Genomic DNA, 21,056 nt, shown 5'->3' on the forward strand with positions numbered 1-21,056 from the left:
TGTTGTTTTTGTCCTTCCTTTCAAAGAGGACTAGTGACATTATGGCATGATGTCTTTACTTACGAGTGAACTGAATTTAAGTGAGGCAGAATCACATAAAGTGTCAGCCTCACTCTCTCTTTCAGTCATTTAAGTCCAGTGGTGAGACAAAAGTCAGGATGACTGGCAATGACCTGAGATGCAGTGGATGACCTTGGAGTTTTTAATGTCTGGCCAAGCTCCAAGCACTCCGCAATGCCTGCTTCAGCCATGTTGATGGCCATTGGAGCAAATTGTTCTCATTTGCCCATTCCACCAGGGAAAACCTTCATATGCAAGGCATCTTCCTAACTCACCATTGGGTTTGGGGCCTGTTGGTTACCTAGTGTATGGGGTGCTCAGAAACAAGCCCTTTTAAGGGCTGATTATCTACCTTTGGTGTCCACCTTCACCGGGGGTCCAAGAAGCTGTAGCATGCACAGTGGCCATACCCTGACAAAACTATCTTATAGGCAGATGGGTCTATCCCAGGTTGAGGCTGACTGGCAGGCCTCAAAAAATATATGCCTGTACACACTCACATATGTGTCTATATACAGAGAAGCATTATGGCATTGATTGCAGATATAGAGCCAGGCTTGGTGAAAGGAAGAGCTATATTCAAGTCCTATCTTTGACACATACTGGCTGTCTGATCTTAGACAAGCCCTCTCATGTCTACCTAATGGATGAATTTCATCCATAATCAATGGTCAGCCGACTTTATTTTGAAAACCTTCAGTGAAAGAGAGTTCTCTGTCTACAGAGACTGCCTATCCCATTGTTGGATAGCTCTGATTATTAGAAAGTTCTTCCTTATATTGATCTGAAATCTAGTTATTTTCTAGCTATTTAAGACTTGTTTCCCCAGTTAAATGGTGAGCTCCTCTAAGGCACAGTCTTGGTAGCTGTGCTGTATAGCATGGGGCTAGAAGACTACAAGAGCAGTCTCCTGCATCTTCACTCTACAGAAAAGTCCTGGTGGCTGGACAACCAGTAGCCTATGGACCAACCATAGTTAGGCCTCAGAGCACTTGACAGCTAGGGAGTTCAGCAGAGAAGAAATGGGGGAAAAAAGAGAGGGATAGAGAGTTACATGCAGAGACCTTAGGGTGGCAGCAGTTTGCAGTCTGGGGATTCATTTATTCTAGAACAATGAGCTTCCCTTGCCCAAGAGCTTTTCATTATTACACGGGGGTGATAAGTGGGTAGAATAAGCAATTTGTAGAAATGAAAAGGATTATGTGGTTGCAATGTATTATTAATCACTGTTAGTTTTATAACTATTAAAATGCAGACAATATACCTGGCCTTATTTAAAGAAGGATCAGGGAGAAACCAGTTGGAACCAGTCTATTTCTGGTCTCTTTCTCTTCATCTATTCTGAAAACAATTTACCTGCTTCCTCTCACCCTTCCCATCCTCAATTGGACAGAGTCAATATCCTATGGGTGCTTGCTCCGTCCCTTCTTCCTGCAGCTGTACATGTGTGTGGTGTGTGTGTGTGTGTGTGTGTGTGTGTGTGTGAGAGAGAGAGAGAGAGAGAGAGAGAGAGAGAGAGTGAAAGAGAGAGAGAGGCAGACAGACACAGACAACTCTTAACACCATTTCCTGCTTCTAGGATCCTGGTGTTAATGGGAATGAAACGGGGCTGGGGTTTTCCAGAGAGCTCTCTGACGTGATGGGGAAAGGAGGCTGGGTGACTCTGAGCGATGGTTGAAACTAAAAGTGACGATATCACCAGAGAGCTGAAGAGTCTTCCCAGAGCAAGCCAGGCATAGCGTCACAATATCACACAAGGGAATTTGGCATAGTGGAAATGGCTCTAGTCTTGAAGTCAGGCTGCTTTCTCTCATGCTTTCCTGCAAAAAAGTGTCTGTCTGTCTCATCAAAGCAGCATCCTTCTCTTCCTAATGCCTGTTTAAATATTCAGTACTTGGAGTGCTGGAGCTGAAAAGGATTTTAAAGGTTATTTAGTCCAACCCTGGCCCTCTTATCTTGCAGATGAGGACAATGTAGCCCAGCCAGGGGAAGTCACACAGTTAATTAGTGACCAAATGCTGTATTTGGAATTTTGTTTCTTTTGCTTCTGATCTCTATGATCACTTGACTAAATCACTTTACTTCACTGGTCCTCGCTTTCTTCATCTATCAAATGAAAAAGTTTAAGTAGATCAGAGGTTCTCAAACTTATTTGGACTACCACCCCCTTTTCAAAAAAATTACTAAGCACTCCCCTGGAAACCTACTTTCTTTAACCCTTAAACATTTTTAAAATTTGCATAATTTCAAATATATATTAAAATATACATATTTTTTAAATGATACATCTTAAATTTAATAATTTATTGTAAATTTGTGGGGGTTTTCCTGCATTGGCATTTTGATGATACAATATTGCTTCATGAAATCCCTCTAGTATCATATTGTAAACAAGTCATTACATGCACATATTCCTGCTAATGCATGCTGGACTTCCCGAAAATGCACAACACACTCACCTGCCAACACTTGCTTGTTAAGACCTGTCACCTGACTTGACACTGATCAGTTATAACTTGCATTTTGTGTGTATATTTGGAAAATAATGCAATCACTACGACTTTAACTCTGTTACACAACAGATGAAACATGTATGAATGATTTTTCAAAATTTTCTTCTCTTCTCTTCTTTCCTTATGCTTCCACCATCCCCTTATTTTTATTCAATGCTCCCAATTGCACCCAAGGCTACTACCACCCCCAACCCCATAATTGTTCTAGCACCTTTCAGGGGGCAGTATCGCCTCCTTTGGGAACCTCTGAACTAGATCATAGGGTCATAGAATCTGGGGCTGGAAGGAACCTTAGGGGTCACCCAGTCCAGCCCTCTCATTTTATATTCAAGTGGTTTTACATTGGCATCTAGAATTTTCCAAACAATGTTACCTAGAATCATTGAAGGGCCTCTTTCCTTTTTCCCACTCATGTGCATTCACAAGTTACTGTCATTGCAACACAAAAAAATATACACAGCATTGAACAGCATCATTTTCCTTACCCTTGTTTCCCCTCCTGGAAAAAAAAAAATCTGAGGAAGAAAAGAAAAAGGGATTCAAAGAGCCTGAGGAGGGGTTGCTGGCCACAAAGGTGGCCAGCTTGCACTGAAACAAACAAATGAACAAATGAATGAAAGAATAAATGACTAAGTAAATAAATTCAAAAAATGAATGAATGTCTGTGTATGTATATGTACATTATGCATACATGTATATATACATTTTTTGAAACTTGGAATAGAAGTATACACATTTGTGTATGTATGTGTCCCAAGTATTTACATTTTCAGTGTGTACACTAATCCATGTTTAACTAGAATGAGGCAACTGGATCTTCCCTAGGGTGACAACATTTGGGAGATAGTTCATCACTATGGCAGTCCTACAGCCCTTTTGCTTTAAGGTTTTCCCAGTCTCTCATTTTAGAGCATCACCACCACCACCCCTGGTAGGTCCTCATGTCACCACACCTAGAATCACATTTCCATGACATCTCTCTCCTAGGATTTAATCTTATTCTCAGGCCTGCTGTTTCTCTGCACCACCACCACTGCCTCTTCCAGGGGCAATCAGGTAGGCAATGATAATAACAGCTTATATTCAAAGAAGATGTTGCACACATTATTTTATTTGATTCTGACCTACTCCCCTTTCTAAACTCTGTGATCTAACCACACCGGCCTTCTTTCTCTCCCCCACAGACTGCATCTCCATCTCTGTGTCTTTACAATGACCATCCCCCATGCCTGGAATGTGTTCCCTCTTCACTTCTAATTCATAGAATCCCCTTTTTCCTTTTTTCAAGATGATACAGCTTAAATATCCTTACATGAAGCTTTTCCTGCTTACCCCACCTGCTAGTGCCCCACTCCCTAATTATGTATTTGTATTTATTCCCTTCATATTATTCTGAATATATTTATGTATGTACTTGTTGTCTCTCCCTTTTGGAATATAAGCTCCCTGAGGGCAAGAACTTCAATTTTTTGCCCTTATGTACCCAGTACCTAGCATATAGTAAATACTTAATAAGTGCTTATTAATGTATTGATTGATCCTCATAACAAACCTGTGAGACAGTAGTTACAAGTAATATTAATCCCTTTTTTTTACAGAGGAGTGAATTGAAGTTCAGGAGGCAATTTACCCAGAGCCACATAACTAGGATCTAAACCAGTCCAATCCAACAAGCATTTACTAAATGTTTACTAGGTGTTGGTATGGAGAAATTTAGGACCAAGCACTAACAACTAGATAGAATAAAGAAATGCTTCCCTTAGGGGGCTCTCAGTTAAGCTGATCCTTGAAGGAGCTAAGGATTCTAAGTGGTGGGAAGGGAAAGCATTCCAGTCATAGGCAAAGGCATGGAGACAGGAACTGGTATACTGAGTCTGGGGAGTAGTAAGAAGGTTAGTATAGATGGAAGAGGAACTGCATGAAGGTGATTGATGGAAAATATGTCTAGAAAACTAGGCTGGAGTTTATTGTGAAAGGTTTTAAATGTTAAGCTTAGTAATTGATATTTCATCCTGGCAGTGATAGGGATCCATTGAAGGCTCTTGAGCAGGGAGTGACATGGTCCGGAATATTATTTTGGCAGCTATGTGGAGGATGGATTGGAGGGTTGGAAGATTAAAGGAAGTATGAAGCTGTTGACCCACTTCAATCCAGCAACAGGAGATAAGAGAGAAGACTAGACTTCCTGGGCACTGTCCAAACTGAAGGCTGAGGCATTTTGTGGGCACAGGGAGGTATTTGTGGCATGCTACAGGAAAACTCAAAACACCTGGTTCTTTTTCCTCTTTGAGTTGCCAAGTACTGTAACCACAAGGGTATACTCTTGGAATTCTCATTGAAGCCTACTCAAGTCCCATCAACATCATTGTATGTAGACAAATAATTACCTTCAGGGGTTACAATATAGAAAGCCTAAGACTATCCTGACACTGACCCCATTCAGCGCTGGGATCACAGCATCATTTAGAGTAGGCAGGGGCTCTAGACTCCATCTAGCACAACTCCCCTCATTTTGTAGTTAAGGAAACTGAAGATCGGAGAGTTTGTGACTTACCCAAAGCCACCCAGATAGTAAGTGGCAGAAACAGAATTTGAAATCACATCCTCTGACTTTAAATGTAGCACTCTTTCCACTATACCTCACTCTCTGTCCTCAAATTTAGAAGTTGCTCTCACTCTTTGCCCCATTCTCTGTAAGGAAGCTTAGAGATATGCTAGTCCAAACCGTCCCTCTCCATTCTACAGATGAAGACAATGAGGCCCAGAGAGATGAAATTACTTGCCTAAGGTTACACAGATAGCAATTAATACAATTAGAGTTCATAGATCTTAGAAATGGAAGGAAACATAGAGTTCATCCAACTCAGCCCTCTCATTTTACAGATGAGGAGACTGAGGTCCAGAGAAGAAGAATAACCTGTCTAAAGTCACACAGGTAGAAAATACCTGAGCTGAGATTGGAACCCAGGTCCTCTACCCCCAAATCCAGTGTTGTTCTTACATTATCAGTGACAAAATTGAAACCTAAATTCAAATCTCCCGATTCCCCACGCAGAGGCTAAGCCATTATTGGTAAGCCCATATTGCTTCTTTGCATATGCCGAGGAGCTGACTGTCCTATAAAGCTCTATTCCTAGAGAGGAGGAAATAGCCATGGCTTGAACCCCTAAACAATTGTTCCAGTTGCCTCCTGAGCATGAACCAAGCTTGTTCTAGGAATGATTTCTGTCACTGAGCTAGGGGACAGATGGCAAAGCAAGGCCAGGACAGGAATGAGCCTTTTCATGGCCAGGACTCTAAAATCTCTGCTACATAGTTTATTTTATTTGCTAATCGGCCAAGGCTGGGGTGATAGTCTTTGCTTCTCATCAGCTCAACCCCAGGGAAAAGTGGAAGGGGGCAGGGCTCCGGAGAAAGAATCACATAGGTTGGGAGTATGTGATTTCAAATTAGGAAGCACTTCCTTCCCCGGCCCTCCTGTTCCCATTAATTAGCTAATGTATCTAAAGTGCTTTGGGACTGAGCTAGACTCACTTCCCAGATGTCCCTGGTTGCCTCAGCTGCTGTAGTTCCGCCCGGCTCCAGTCACCCTGAGTCTCAGTCACATTGGTTTGTTATCTGCCCCTAGGAGGTCTCCCCTTGCCTTTTTAGCAGCCAACAGCCCTCTCCCTCCCCAGCAGAAACGGTGATTCATTCCAGTTGGTACCTGCCTTAGCCGAAGGTTGTGAGCAATGGGGAAGGGGTGGGGGGGGGGGTAAGCAATGGGAGCACTAGAGGAGGAAGTCTGGAACCTAGAGGAGGGAGAGAGGACAACCCAGAAGAGCTGGATAGGAACACCTTTTCACAAAGGATTGATGGACTCAAGATACAGAATAAGATTTTTTTTTTTCCAGGCATAACCTAACGGGAGAATTTGTTTTGTTTGACTATGCATACGTGATTTTGTTTTGCTTTTTTCTTTGTCTCACTTTTGGGAATTGGGAGTGAGAGAGCAACAGGAAATAGAAATAGGATAGCCAAAAAAAAAAAAAAAAGGGAAAGGAAAGAAAGAAAAAATAAAAGAAAGAAAAGAGGGTCATTGAGACTTTTTAAAAAATTAAATGAGAAAATGTAAGTAAAGAGCTTTGGCACTATAATAGCTATAGAAGGATGAACTGGTAGTTGTTGTTACTGTTGTTGTTGTTGTTGTTTGTCCTTTGTTCTTGAAGAAGACCATGACCTTGGGGAGGTGATGCCATGACATGTAAGTGAATTGGATTTAAGGGAGGGAGGGCTGTGCAAAGTCACCAGCCTCACTTTCTCCTCCAGAGCCATCTGGGTCCAGTGACTAGATATAGATCAAGACAAGTGGAGATGGCCCAGGATGCAGTGGGGGACCTCGGCCTTTTCAAGCTAAGATTTTTAACAGATCTCAACACCAATTCAGTGATTAAGGCAAATTAAATAAGAAAATGTAAGTAAAAAGCTTTGGCACTATAATAGCAATACAAGTGTGAGATAGTAGTGTTTGTCTTAAAAGAAGTCCTGTCAATCTGCCACCCCCTCCCTTTGAGCTGTAACACTTCTAAGACAATCTCTGATTCTCTCAGGAACCTCAGGAAATTATTCAACACTTCTCCAACAAAAACCCTACTTTTTCTTTTGAAAAACATATACCAGTATGAGTCACAATTCTCCTTCATACAAAAGGCTATTTTTCTAAACGCTAATATTCTCCACTCCATTTCTCCTCTGACCGCTCATTGTGGTGTAGAGGTGATGCTGAGTCTTCAAAGGCGAATCCTATACAAACTCTGACAGGTTATTTCAAGTTGAAAAGGCTTTAATGATGGGCCTGATGATGCTGCCTGAAAAACTAAATAAATTGGAAGCTTCATCACCAAGTTTGGCCACAAGATGAGGAAATTTTTTTTTATTTGGTCCACAATGGCTCACAAAGACCATCTATGACTAACTCTCATAGGGTTTTGATCTGCATCCATGGAGAGAGTACCTGCACTGATGAAATCATAAGTCCTTGGCATGTGGACATATTTTCCCCATGAGGCGATATATAGCTGTGAATCATGGAACACCAGAATCTCCAAAGACTATTGGATCTGAGTAATAACAATAACATAATAATAGCTGATATTTACATAGCACTCTAAGCTTTGCAAAGAGCTTTACAAATATTATCTCATTTGATCCTCACAACAACCTTGACAGCTAGGTGCTATTATTATCCCCATTTGTAGAGATGAGGAAACTGAGGCAGACAAAGTCCAAGTGAATTGCCCAAGGGTCAATTAAGTGGCTTGAGGCTGGATAGGAACTCAGATCTTCCTGACTCCAGTTCCTGCACTCTATCCATTGCACTACCTAGCTCAAACAAATCACTAGCAATGGTTTATGCATAAGAATCAATTAGTCAGTGTAAAATATTCACAAAATATATTCAAGGTTGTTTAGGTGAGGAGGGCACTTGTAGCTGAGAGAACCAGGAAAAGACTCAAGAGGAAGGTGGCATGTAGTAGAAGCAACATCTTGCAGGGCCCCCGACATAAAGGTTGGGCTAGTTTTTCTGAAGACTTGATCGATCCTTTGATTAAGAGGATTTGTTCTGTGAAGTCTGGATTCTGTCAAAAGGCCCCACTTGAGGACCTAGAGGGCCACTAGGAACCTAGGGCTCTAGCCATTGATACAGATTCTCAGTCACTTCAGGCATAAAAAGCCCAGCCCAAGAACAGTCAGAACTCCTCAGATTTGATAGATAACCCACAGCCTTTGGAGTCCACATCCCTTCTTATCCAGTACATTTTGGTATGGAGATGAAAGAGGCTATATCCCTACTGAATATCCTTTCTACACCACTGCCAAGTTAACTTCCTTTTTGTTAAGTGTTAGAGGGTGTACATGAGGCAAGTGTGCCATTCATTTCAATCCTAAACCTGAATTACCAAAAAGGCTAGCATCAGGCCTGGCCCAGAACATGGTACCCGAGCTGATCCATGAAGGAAATGAGAGATTGTAGAAGGTTGATCAATGATCACATTCCAGGCATGGGAGCTAACCCAGCGCAAAGTCATAGAGATGGGAAATGGAGTGAGGAGCATCAAGGACAGAAATGTAGAATGCATACAGGGAATTAATAGATAAAAAAGCTGAAAAGATGGGTTGGGGACAGTTACAAAGGTCTTTAAAGATCGAACAGAGATGTTTATATTTGATCCTAGAGGCAATAAGGAGTCAGTGGAGTTCATTGAATAGCATAGTGACATAGATATTTGATTAATGAAATTCACTTTGGAAGGTATGGTTTAAAGAAGATTGGAGAAGAGAGGCAGAGACACTAATAGAAAGTTATTGGGAGGTGATAGGGGCCTAAAGAGTGTGGATAGTGGGAAAAGGGAAGGGAAAGGAGTGAGCATTTAAATAGCACCTACTATGTGCCAGACACTGTGCTAAGCGCTTTTATAATTATCTCATGTGATCCTCACAACAACCCTGGGAGGTAGGTGCTGTTATTATGAGGAAATTGAGGCAAACAAAGGTTAAGTAACTTGCACAAGGTCACATAGCTAGTGAGGTGTCTGAGGCTGGGTTTGAAGAGAAAGAGGGAGAGAGAGAGAGAGAGAGAGAGAGAATGACCTAAAGGACATCAGACAGGAAATGCACACTTGGAAAAGGAGATGGACCAGTCACATTATTAAATCAAGGGATGGTAAATGGAAAATGCAAATACTACAGTGGTACCCATGGAATTTTCAAAGTGATAATATAAGACCACCAGCACATCAAAGATTCATGGGAAGATGTGGACAAAATTCCCACAGGATGAGTCTATTCTTTATTTTTTTTTTTTTTTTTTTTGCTTTTTGGTGAGGCAATTGGGGTTAGGTGGCTTGCCCAGAGGATGAGTCTATTACATGGATGGTTTTGACCTGCACTATCAGAGGAAGTTCTCACATCTTTGAGATTAAAGAGCAGTTTCATCAGGAAGAAGAAAAGTGTGGTGTAATCAAACCATTAGATATACAGAGGATGCTGGCATCATCTCCCTGAAAGGGTTATGACCTAAGTCACTCATATAAGGATTCTATTGAGTGCTAAATTGGGATACCTAATGTTTCTCCTTTGTGGCTCCTAAATACGAAACCCTTTGAGGAGGAAGGGGGATTTTTGCTGGGGAACGGGTATTTATTATTCAGAGAAGGGGCATCCTGCCCAGCAGGGAGTACCCAACTTTCTGTAGTAGATGGAGTACCGGAATTAAAAGACGTGAGTCCTTCTGTAGCACGTACTCCTGTTTGTCCCAGAATCACCTGTGTCTGTCTCATGTATTGTACTATTCTCCTCTTTTCTGGATGATCCCAGTAGGGATTCCAGGCTCTGTCTATGTCCTAGTACGAAGGTTCCAATGTGTAAAAGAGGGAAGTCCATGTAAGTCACTCCAGAGTTCAGGCCTAAATCTGTGGCATTCTGTCCTCCACCTAAAATATGATTGATTGGTATATCCCCAGAGTGAGAGTGGGGTGCTGAAATGTGACTGCATCCAAGAAGAACATCACTAAAGTCCAGTAGTCTCTGGAATCAATAGCCACTACTTCCCTCTTGATGCTTAATAATGGAGCACTGATGAGAATAAATGTTTGTGGTAGAGCACATGCTGTGTGAACCTTTTGACACAAAGGCCCTGAGTATCTTTTGGGGAAATTCTCACTTCCCTAGCTCAGATAACCTGGGAACTTCAGTATCCAACTATCTTCTTACCCTGGAAGATATAGTTATATCCCTTACAAGCACACAGATTCACAAGGCCCAAAATATGAATAGGTTTATTTAGAGCAACAGTTTTCAAAATGTGGTCTGAGGTCCCGTAGGCGCCGTGGGGGCCCCTTCTGGAAGTCCTCAAGGCCAAAATATTTTCGTAATAGTACTATGATGTTATTTGCTTCTTAAAATCCTCTTCCTCTTTTCAACTGCATATCTGTGTGAGGCCAGATTTTCTTCACATACTTCAATCAGGTTCAAGGATACTCTATCAAATATGCTCTATAATATGTAGACAATGTCTGCTAATGGCCATGTAATTTATTACCAGTATCAAGTAGTCTAGAAAAAAAACAAACAACTAAAATGTAAAACAGTGCATTGCAGGTTGCTATAGGGGTTGAAACTAAGGTCAAATTTTCCTTTTGACCCCATCACTCTTCCAATGTGGCTGATCATGGTGTAGAGAAAAAAAGAAATTGAGATTTAAACCTTGATTGGAAATGGGAAAGCCAGGAGACCTAAGCCTTCTGAGGAAATCAGAAAAGAAAGGAGCTGCAAGATACAGCAGAAAGAATGCTGGATTTGGAGTTAGACAATTTAAATCCTGACTCTGCTATTTACTACCTGTGTGATCTTATCTCTCAGGTCCTTTTTATCTCTAAATCTGCTTGCTGGCCCATCCTGATGCAGCCCTTGACTTGGGCTGATCTCCTCTACCTTCAGCTGTCTCCAGCTCATTTCCAGTCTTATCGGCATCTGGAGTTCCTGCTAAGTTCATCTCCTCTCTGATGCCAATTATTCTGGTACTGTCAAAAAGAACAGATTAGATGGGCCAAGGAGTAGAGGGGGAAAGACCCATCAGGAAGTTATTACAATAGTCTTGGTGGATGGTAATGAAGAGTCTGAATTAGGATGATAGCAATGGGAATGGAGAGCAGGGTGCAGATATGAGAAATAGAAGCAGAGGGGTTAGCCTTGGTAACTGAGTGGATGTGGGAGGAGGAAAGTCAAGGATTATTAAGATAGATATGAACATAGAAGACTAGGTGAATAATAGAAGAGAAATAACAAGGTCAAGAGAAGGAACCAAATTTTGAGGGAAAGGTGATAGACTAAGTTTTAGACATGCTGAGTCTATGGAGTTGGCAAAATCTCCAGGTAGATATGCTACACAGGCAATTGGAGATGCAGGTCTGAAGGTTCCATAAAGTGGCCAGAGCTAGTAACCATCTGCATGCAGGAGAAAACTGTGGCCAGGAGAGTAAATAATATTGTCAAGGTTCCTGACCCAACAGGAGTATAGATAGAGAAAGTTGTAAGGGCAAGCTTTACCAACATAGGGAAAGAATGAAGAGCTAAGGGGAGGGATATGAAGAAGGGAACGGTCCAGAAGTAAGATGAGGACCCAGAGAGTATGGAATCTGAAATCAAGAGAATAGAGTGATCAGAAGGAAGGAGATACTTAATAGTGTCAAATGCTGCAGAGAAGTCAAAGAGGAGATGACTGTACTGGTGACTGAGAAAAGGCATTGCGGACTACTGACCTGGTTGGGTTAGATGGTCTGCCTCAAAGGTCCTTTATAGCTTTAACATACAGTGATTCCACATCTTCTTTTCCTCTCCCTGCTAGTCTGTCAGTTTATAAACAATTATTAAGACCTTACTATGTGTCAGGCATTGTGCTAAGCCTGGGGATACAAAAAAAGACAAAAAATCCCAAAACATTCCTTGTTCTCAAGGAGCTCATAGGCTAATGGGGGAGACAACACACAAATAACTATCTACAAACAAGATGTATATATATGTATATATATATAACACATATATGCATATATAATAATAAATTATAGATAAGTAATCAGCAAAATGAAGGCACTAGAATTATGATAGATCAGGCAAAGGTTCCTGTAGAAAGTAGAATTTTAGCTGGGTCTTGAAGGGAACCAAGAGACCTTTCCAGGAATGGGAGCTACAGTCGGGGAAAACGTCTGGAGTGGGCAGATAGGGTGTACTAGAACAGCAGCAAGGAGACCAGTGCCAATGAATCACAGAATATTTGAGAGTGGTGTAAGGCAGGCATGTCAAACTCAAATAGAAATGAGGCCACTAAACCATATATAAGGATCCTTGACAGTGTTTATTGACTTAGAAAACAACATATTAACATTATTTATGTTGGCAGCCACACGCAGACAGTGGACTATGTGTTTGACGCCTATGGTGTAGGAAGACTGCAAGGATGGTAGGGAAGGGTAGATCATGAAGGGCTTTGAATGCCAAGAAAACAGCTGGAACATGTTCACGTAGCCCTGGCCTCAAACCTCTGCCTTTCAATCTGGGAGGAGGAATAGCATACATATATCAGAGCTTTTGGAGAAACTAATTAATTTGCTCACCCATTTACTCATTCATTCAGTCCAAAGACCTAGGCTGTCCCCCAGACCCTTGAAAGGCTTCAGTACCATGGTCAGATAGGATAATTAGAAAAGATTGTGTTGTATTTCTACTTCTCTTAGTAAATGAGAGCCTGGTGTCTCTTGATGATCATAAATTCATACAGTGTGAGAGCTGGGAAAACGATTCCTGGAAAGGAGATAAGTTTTACCCAAGGTCACATAGTTAATCACTGGTCTCCGCTCCCAGTGTAGGGTCAGGGTACATCTTGTTCAGTCAACACATCTGCTTATCACTTACTTTGCAGAGGTGGTGGCACCAGCAACAGTAGACTAAGTCTCCTCTTAGAAGCAAAAGCAACAGTCCCTAATAGAGAACTGAACATCCTTCAGCTAAAGAATATGCAACACTCTTCTACCCATCACCCCTGCGGCTTCTTTATCAGAGACTAGAGAGTAATGAAGTCTTCAGAAAAAGCAGGAAAGGGGATGGGAAGAGACTGTTTTTCAGTAAAAATAATCTGACTTAAGGGAAGAATTAGAGTCTTGTGAATACCTGCCTGAGGTTGCTATGGCAAAAAAGTAGAAGAGCCGAATGTTAGAATCAACGTGACTTTGACTTAGAAGGACAAAATTATATGCTCTTCATTTTATAGGCACCATTTGACTTAGTAGTTTTGCTATATCCAAATGCTCAGGCATTTGCCCAGGCAGCCATTGTCCAGAGGCTTAGGCCACAGTTTGAGAAGAAAAAGGTCCCAGTACCAGACCTCGGATTCTCCCCTGAAATTTCCTTCCAGATTCCAACAGGCTTGAGGCAGCTAGGTGGTGCAGTAGACAGAACGCTGGGCCTGGAGCTAAGGAAGACCTGAATTCAAATCCAGCCTTAGACACTTACTAGCTGGGCAAGACACTTAACCTTGGGTTCTCCATCTGTAAAATGGAAATAATAATAGCATCTACCTTGCAGGGTTGTTGGATCAAATGAGATAATATTTGGAAAGTGCCTAGTATAGTGTCTGGAAAGTAGTATAGGTGCTTAATAAATGCTCATTTCCTTATTTTATCTCAGACATTCCGTCCCAGTTCCTCCCTAATATCTGCCCTCCCCTGCCCCCTTCCATTGTCCTCAGGACAAGTCCCATTCTCTGCTTAGTCAGCACCTGTGCCAATGATTGAATTTTTTATGAATTAAGAGAATCTCTCCTCCCCAGCCCCAAGTGCAGTTAGCTAGATCCCTAAGGCAACACTGGAAGTCAGCTCTGGAAGTTTTAAGGAAATGATGGGTTCTGAGAAACTGTTAAAGTTACAGCCACTAGAGAAATAAGAAACTTTACCCTGGCCCTTATGGCCTGAGAGAGACAAAGGGACAGAAATACAGAGAGACAGAGACAGAGACAGAAACAAAAGCAGAGACTTCTTAGTATCACAGAGAAGGTAAGGTCCTCCAGAGGTCATGATATCCATACAGTCCTTTGTCTGAAAATTGGGCTGCTTCTATTCAGGATTTTTAAATGGTGTGAATATTTTTGAGGGGGTGGGAATAGAGAGTTTGGAAGAAGTTGGAAAGTTCTGTCATATAGAGAAGGAGCTTTTCCGACAGCTCAAGAAACTCAGAATGAGGTTGCCATTGTTAATATACTACCAAAAATGGGGAGGTGCCCCAAGAGCCATTCACTACAGAAACCATGAGACAGTGAGGAAAAATATTCCCAAACTTTCTGTAGAAAAAAAGAATGCTCCCCTCCCCTGTGCTCGCCCAACTAGCCCTCATATGCCTGAAAAAACTTGTATTTTCAGGAAGGTCTGTGTCCTCATCTGGGATCCACACGAGCCTATGCCAAACAGATGTTCTTGCAGATGTTTCCAATAACCAGGGGACATCCTGGAAAGAAAATGCTGTTGTGACCTCACTACCCTCACACTCATGGTAGATTCCTACAAAATTTTCTCTTGAATGATATTTCCTTTAGATTTAGAAGCAATGTTACAGAAGCAAGTTTTCTGTATTTGGCATCAGGAGCCCTGAGCTTGAATTCTGGCCCTGCCACTTAACTACCTTTAAGAACGTTGGCAAAATCATTTAATCACTCTAGGTCTCAAGTTTCCTCTTCTGCAAAATGAAGGAATTGAAAGCTAAATTCTGGGTAGTGATAACCAAGCTTATGCACTGAGAAGAGGTGGTGAATTGATGACTATGTAATGTTACATAATCAGCTAGATATGGTTGATAAGTCAGTTGTTTTCATTAAATGAGCTTTTTCTTTGTTACCAAAGAAGTAGGGGAAAGGGAGAGGGTTTAGTTAGAAATGACTGTGATGTAAAAACAAAAGGCTTCAATGAAACTCTTTGTAAATAGGGAATTCTAGTTAACTCCTGACATCCTTTCCACCTCTAAATCTATCATTTTGAATTTTGAAAGTGAAAGGACAAAACATATGTAAACATAAAGCAAAGAACTGAAGACCTTAGGATGCCTCCAAATTAAAAAAAAAAGTGAAATAAGATGTCTCATATTGGTCAAAATTAGATGCAAGACATAGTCTTCGAAAGCTAAAGGGTCTCACCCCACTGACATCTATTCTAGGTGAAATGTATAAATATTTCCTTTCATTCTTTGCACACTCTGGAATGGAAAAGCACCCCTAAAAAGTTGGTATCACAAAGGGTGTTTTTCCTCTCTCTCTCTTTTTTTTTTTTTGATGAGGCAATCGGGGTTAAGCAACTTGCCCAGGGTCACACGGTCTGAGGTCGAATTTGAACTAAGGTCCTCCTGACGCCAAAGCTAGTGTTCTATACACTGCACCACCTAGCTGCCCCTTCTCTCTCTCTCTCTGTCTCTCTCTCTCTCTCTTTTTCAATTTTGTTTTTTTAGGGAGCACTCTGAGGAACTCCTTTGTATGATCTAACTAACAAATCCCAGCATCCTCAGGATGAATTTTAGTAAGATGTTGAGCAGATAGGGTTTAGGGGAAAAGACCAGGTCAAGGAATCTGTGGGATTGTAAGAGAAGGGAGAGAAAAAGAAAAGTGGGAGGAACGAGTCAAAAGTGAAGGATGATGGATCATTAGTCTTCTCTGTGCAGATGGATTTAAAAGTTGTGTCTGGGGAGCTGCTGCAGATGCCCTTTTACCCTAATGTGGCCTTACTGGAACCCAAGATGGAGCTAGAATTCAAAGGCAAGGAGGCTACTGGTGTTTGCTTTTGGAGAAGCAAAAAAATCGTTTCTGAGCAACACAGGAGTAATAGGAAGAGGAAGTTGGAGGAGGTAGCTGGAGAGTCATTCTTCCTCCTTCTGAGCTGTATCCCCTTTTCAGGTGCATAGAAAAAAAAAAGTGCTTTCCTTTCAGCTGTGTGTGACCTCAAGATTAATTTTGTTTCATCTTTTGAGAGCTTCAAGTAGTGGATAGAAAATTAGCCTCAGAGCTAGGAAGACCTGAGTTCCTCTTCTGCCTCTGAAACATACATGCTAGTTGGGTGACCCTAGGCAAGTCACTTAACTTTCCAAGTTCCAGCAAGTAACTTTCCAAGACCTGACAGTGCAGAGCAAATGTAGATCCGTATTAATAAAGGGAGTTTCCTATAAAATAAATGAACAGCTTTACTTAAAAATATTAATTTATTTCTCTAGTAAGTCCTGAACCTGAATATTCACCCAGGATCATTTAATTCCACTGTTGCTTAGAGGCCCTCCAGGTGTCATTTGCAAGCTGAGCTGAGATTGGGAGCAAAACCTACACCACATTAGAGGTGGACTCTCAATCTAGTGTAATTAACAATAATGTTGACATTTATATAGTGATTTATAGACTGTTTGACAACAGTCCTATGAGGGAGGTATTACTTGTTATTAATTAGCCCCATTTTATAGATGATGAAACTGAGGATGAGACCTCGTTTTTTCCTGTCTCAAAGCCCTACACTCTACCCACTATGCAAAGATAAACTGGCTTACCCTGCAGATGAACAGAGGGCAACTGACCACCATTCTGACCAATTTATGCCTTCTCCTCTAGACAAACCTCCCCATAATGAGACATAAAAGGGCGAGAAAATAGCTGGAAAGGGGCAGCTAGGTGGCGCAGTGGATAGAGCACTGGCCCTGGATTCAGAAGGACCTGAGTTCAAATCCAGTCTCAGACACATAACACTCACTAGCTGTGTGACCCTGGGCAAGTCACTTAACCCCACTGCCTAGCCAAACCCCCCCCCCCACAAAAAAAAAAAAGAAAATAGCTGGAAGAAAGTGTCAGTGGCTTGGAAAGTCCCAGGACAGGACAGAAGAGTCCACTGAGGAGAAAGAAATACAGTTATCCTTTCCCCATCGTGGGGGTTAGGGGTATGGCACCTGCAATCTGGAAGATCTACAGAAAATTTGTTGGTTCTCCCTTTGTACCAGAGAAGAAATCTGAATTATCATGGTATTAAAAGAAAAGCTATGTTGATGTTATATAATACTATACCTATTTTTATGAATTTCTGAATTTCTAAACTTTTTCTGTGTCATTTTGGGTGTTGCCTGCAGCTTCAGCAAAACTCTCCTCAAATTCCCATTTAATTTCTTATGCCAACCCCAGGCTGTATCAAAACCATGATGGGGTAAGTTGCGACGTGGAAGGGATAACTGTTATTGGAAGGTCTTGGACTAGGTATGAGAAGAGGTGGGGGCTAGTCCTCACTATCCCTCCCTCCCCACCCTAATTCTCTGTGTGACCTCAGCAAGTCACTTAACCTCGGGAGGCCTGTTCTCTTATCTGTAAAATGAGGTGGTTGAACAACTGGATCTTCATGGTCATTCCCAGCTTTAACTAACATTCTACCATTTTAGGAAAGGGAACTGGGAAGCTCCCAGGGCATGACCTAAGACTCTTTTACTGAGTCTGTTCTATAATGGTAGAGAGAGGTTTCAGAGTAGTATATACAAATCCTGACTTCAATGAGGTCAGTACCTGGCTCATAGTCTTTTCTCAGCTCCTGCCCTCACGCTAGAGAGAACTTCAAAGAACATAGTGATACTCTCTTAAACACCTTCATCTTACACTTTTTCAACTTATTCATTTCACACGACCTACTCCTCCACCCCACCTCAGCCATACACAAAGATAATTACACCCTTGATCTTGCTACCACCCACAGATGTAACTACTTTCATATTCATGAACTCTGAAATTCCCCTATTTGATCACAATTTGTCATTTCATGATTTATTGTCATTTCATCACATAATTTATCATCATTGCTTTGCAACACCAAATCCTGTTCTTCATCCAAACCATGACCTCTTATTTCTCAACCTCTCAGTTCTTTCACAGACCATTAGCTGTACTCTCCTCCTTTCCCCATCCTGACTCTTTGGAAAACCAATTCAACTCTAAACTGTCCTCTTTCTTGAGCCCATTATCTCTATTTTAACACCAATCACTCCCTGCCAATGGAGTGGATATGGATATGGATAACTTCCATAATCTATTGCCATCGTGTTATACGTGTGCTGTTGAATGAAGCTGAAGAAAATCATGAAACTGAATTGGTTCTACCAAAAAGTTATGTTACATAATCTCAACTGGGCTCTCACTGCTACAAGACAATCCTTTTACACCTCCCTAGTTTGCCATCATACTCACTACAGTGACTTTTACAAACTTTTCCAATTCTCCCCAAAGCTCCCATGGCTCCTTTGTTTCCCCTCTCATCTGAGAACCTGAAAAAATTGAGTCCATTTGCCCAGAGCTCCCTCTTCCTCCCTCATCCTTATCCTCCATCAGCCACCTTCTGCTACTATCTCCTCTTTCTCAAAGGTCTCACATAACAAGGTGGCCCTTTTTGCCAAGATCAACCCTTCTACATGCACAAGTGATCCCATTCCATCTTGTTTCCTCCAGCAGATTGTCCCCCTCTATTATTCCCACCCTCTAATTTATCTTTAACCTCTCCTTGTCTAGTGGTTGCTTACAAACATGCCCATGTCCTCCCCATCCTCAAAAAATCCTCTCTTGATCCACCCATCCCTGCTAATTATCATCCCATATCTTTCCTCCCTTTTGTGGCTAAACTCCTTGAGAAGGCTGTCTATGATAGGTCCATCCATTTCCTTTCCTCTCATTCTCTTCTTAACTGTTTACAATCTGTCTTCAGCCTCATCATTTGACCAAAACTGTTCTCTCCAAAGTTACTAATGTTCTCTTAATTGCCAAATCTAATGGTTTTTTTCTTAGTTCTCATCCTTCACCTCTCTGCAGTCTTTGAAGCTATCCATTGATCACCTTCTTCTCTTCAATACTCTCTTCTCTCTAGGTTTTTGGGACATTACTTTCTTCTGATTCTCCTCCTACCTATCTCAGATGGATTCATCTCAGTCTTCTTTGTTGGATCTTTATCCAGGTCACCCCCATTAACTATGGGTATTCCACAGAGCTCTGTCCCAGGTCCTCCTCTTCTCTCCCTCTATACTATTTCACTTGGTGATCTCATCAGTTCCCATAGATTCAATTATCCTCTCTATGCTGATGATTCTTAATTCTACTTATCCAGCTCTAATCTTTCTGCTGACCTCCCCATCTTGCACCTCCAACTGACAATTGGACATCTTAAACTCAATGTGTCCAAAATTGAACTCATTATCTTTCCACCAAAACCCTCCCCTCTTCCTAACTTTCCTATTACTGTCAAGGATACCAACATCCAGGCCTCCATATCCTCATGCCTGAACTATTGTAATTGCCTGCTCATTTGTCGTCCTACTGAAAATCTCTCCAATATAAAATCTTCTGTTTGGCTTTTAAAGCGCTTTTTGGGGTTTTGCTCATATCTAGAGTCTCTCCAAAAGGTTACATGACATAGTCATGTCTAGAAAGGTACTTAATGTAATAAGCAGACAAGCGTAGGACAGGTATTTTTTTCCTCTACTACCATGCAGTGGACAGAGTGCTAGGCTCGGAGTCAGGAAAACTTGAGTTTAAATCCAACCTCAGACACAAATAGTAGCTGTGTGATGACCTTGGGCAACTAACTTAAATCCTATTTGCCTCAGTCTCCTCATTCGTGAAATGAGGATAATAATAGCACTTACTTTTCAAGATTGTTGTGAGGACCAAATGAGATAATAATTGTAAAGCACTTAGCACAGTGACTGACACATAGTAAGTACCATATAAATGTTAACTATTATTATTAAAATAATTCATCAGTGCATATTGATGAATGAATGCTCAAAACATGAAGCGGTAACCCTTAATTCCTATTATGCCCTCTCAGGAGATCAGAACTTAAAATATTAAAAAGTGGTACATTTTCTGGAACTGTGGAATGAATATTTAACTTTCACCTAGGCTCTGCACTGCCTGAACAACTCACTTGAAGTCCATATCTTTGGGCAAATAGGTCACAGCTTGAGCTCATGCTCTTGTCTGTGATTGTCTTCTTCAAGAAGCTTTTTCAGTGGTCACCTCCTTCTGAGCAACCAGCCCCAGACCCAGGAGCTCTTGATTTCTCAAGCTCACAAGACTGACACCAAGGCCAGCAATCACCATCTCAGATCTCTGTGCTCTGGGAAAGAACCATAAAGCAGAAGAGGCATCCAGATGCCTGAAGGTGATCTTCAGGTGTACCCAGACAAGTATGTTGCCATGTGCTCATTGCTGCCATACTAATGGGGGGACAAGGGGTAGAGAGGCAGATACCCCTCACACCAAGTCCATGGCAGAGCCAAGCTGTATATTCAAGGAGAGAGGAAGAAGAGAGTTCCAAAGAGCGGGAGTGAAGTCACTCTTTTTAAAGTTCACCTTTTCTGAGTGGGTCTGCCCTTCTTGGCTCAGCGGCTGATCCTCTTAGATAAAGCCCCTCTCACCACACCATCACAGGGTCCAAACGAACAACAAGGAGTTGTGGTGTCATCCCGAAGGGAAAATCTCTCAGTAGTGAGCCAAAGTACTTGTCATTGGAAGTGGCCTGGGAGCTAAGCGTAGGTCCATGAACGTGCTATGGGATATGCGCCAGAAAGAGAGGATGAGAGGGAAGAGGATTCCCTTATTACCTTTCCTTACACAGAGAAGGAAGCTGTGGCCCAAGGAGGTTAAGTCACTTGCTCAATGTCACAGAAGAGATAAGATTTAACTCTAGGACCTCTGATTCCAAAGCCAATGATATTCCAATTCTGCCTCCTATACAGTCATTTTCACAGAGGTGATAACTGAACCCGTGGGGATGATGAGATCACACCAGGAGAGAGCATAGAGATAGAGAGAGAAGAGGAGAGGGCCTAGAGCAGAGCCTTTGGGGACCCCCATGGTTAGGAGATGACCTAACAAAGGAGCCTGAGGAGTGATCAGACAGAAGA

The sequence above is a fragment of the Vombatus ursinus genome, unplaced genomic scaffold (assembly GCF_900497805.2).
Source record: "Vombatus ursinus unplaced genomic scaffold, bare-nosed wombat genome assembly UNPS02014832.1, whole genome shotgun sequence".
In the NCBI taxonomy this organism is placed as follows: domain Eukaryota; kingdom Metazoa; phylum Chordata; class Mammalia; order Diprotodontia; family Vombatidae; genus Vombatus; species Vombatus ursinus.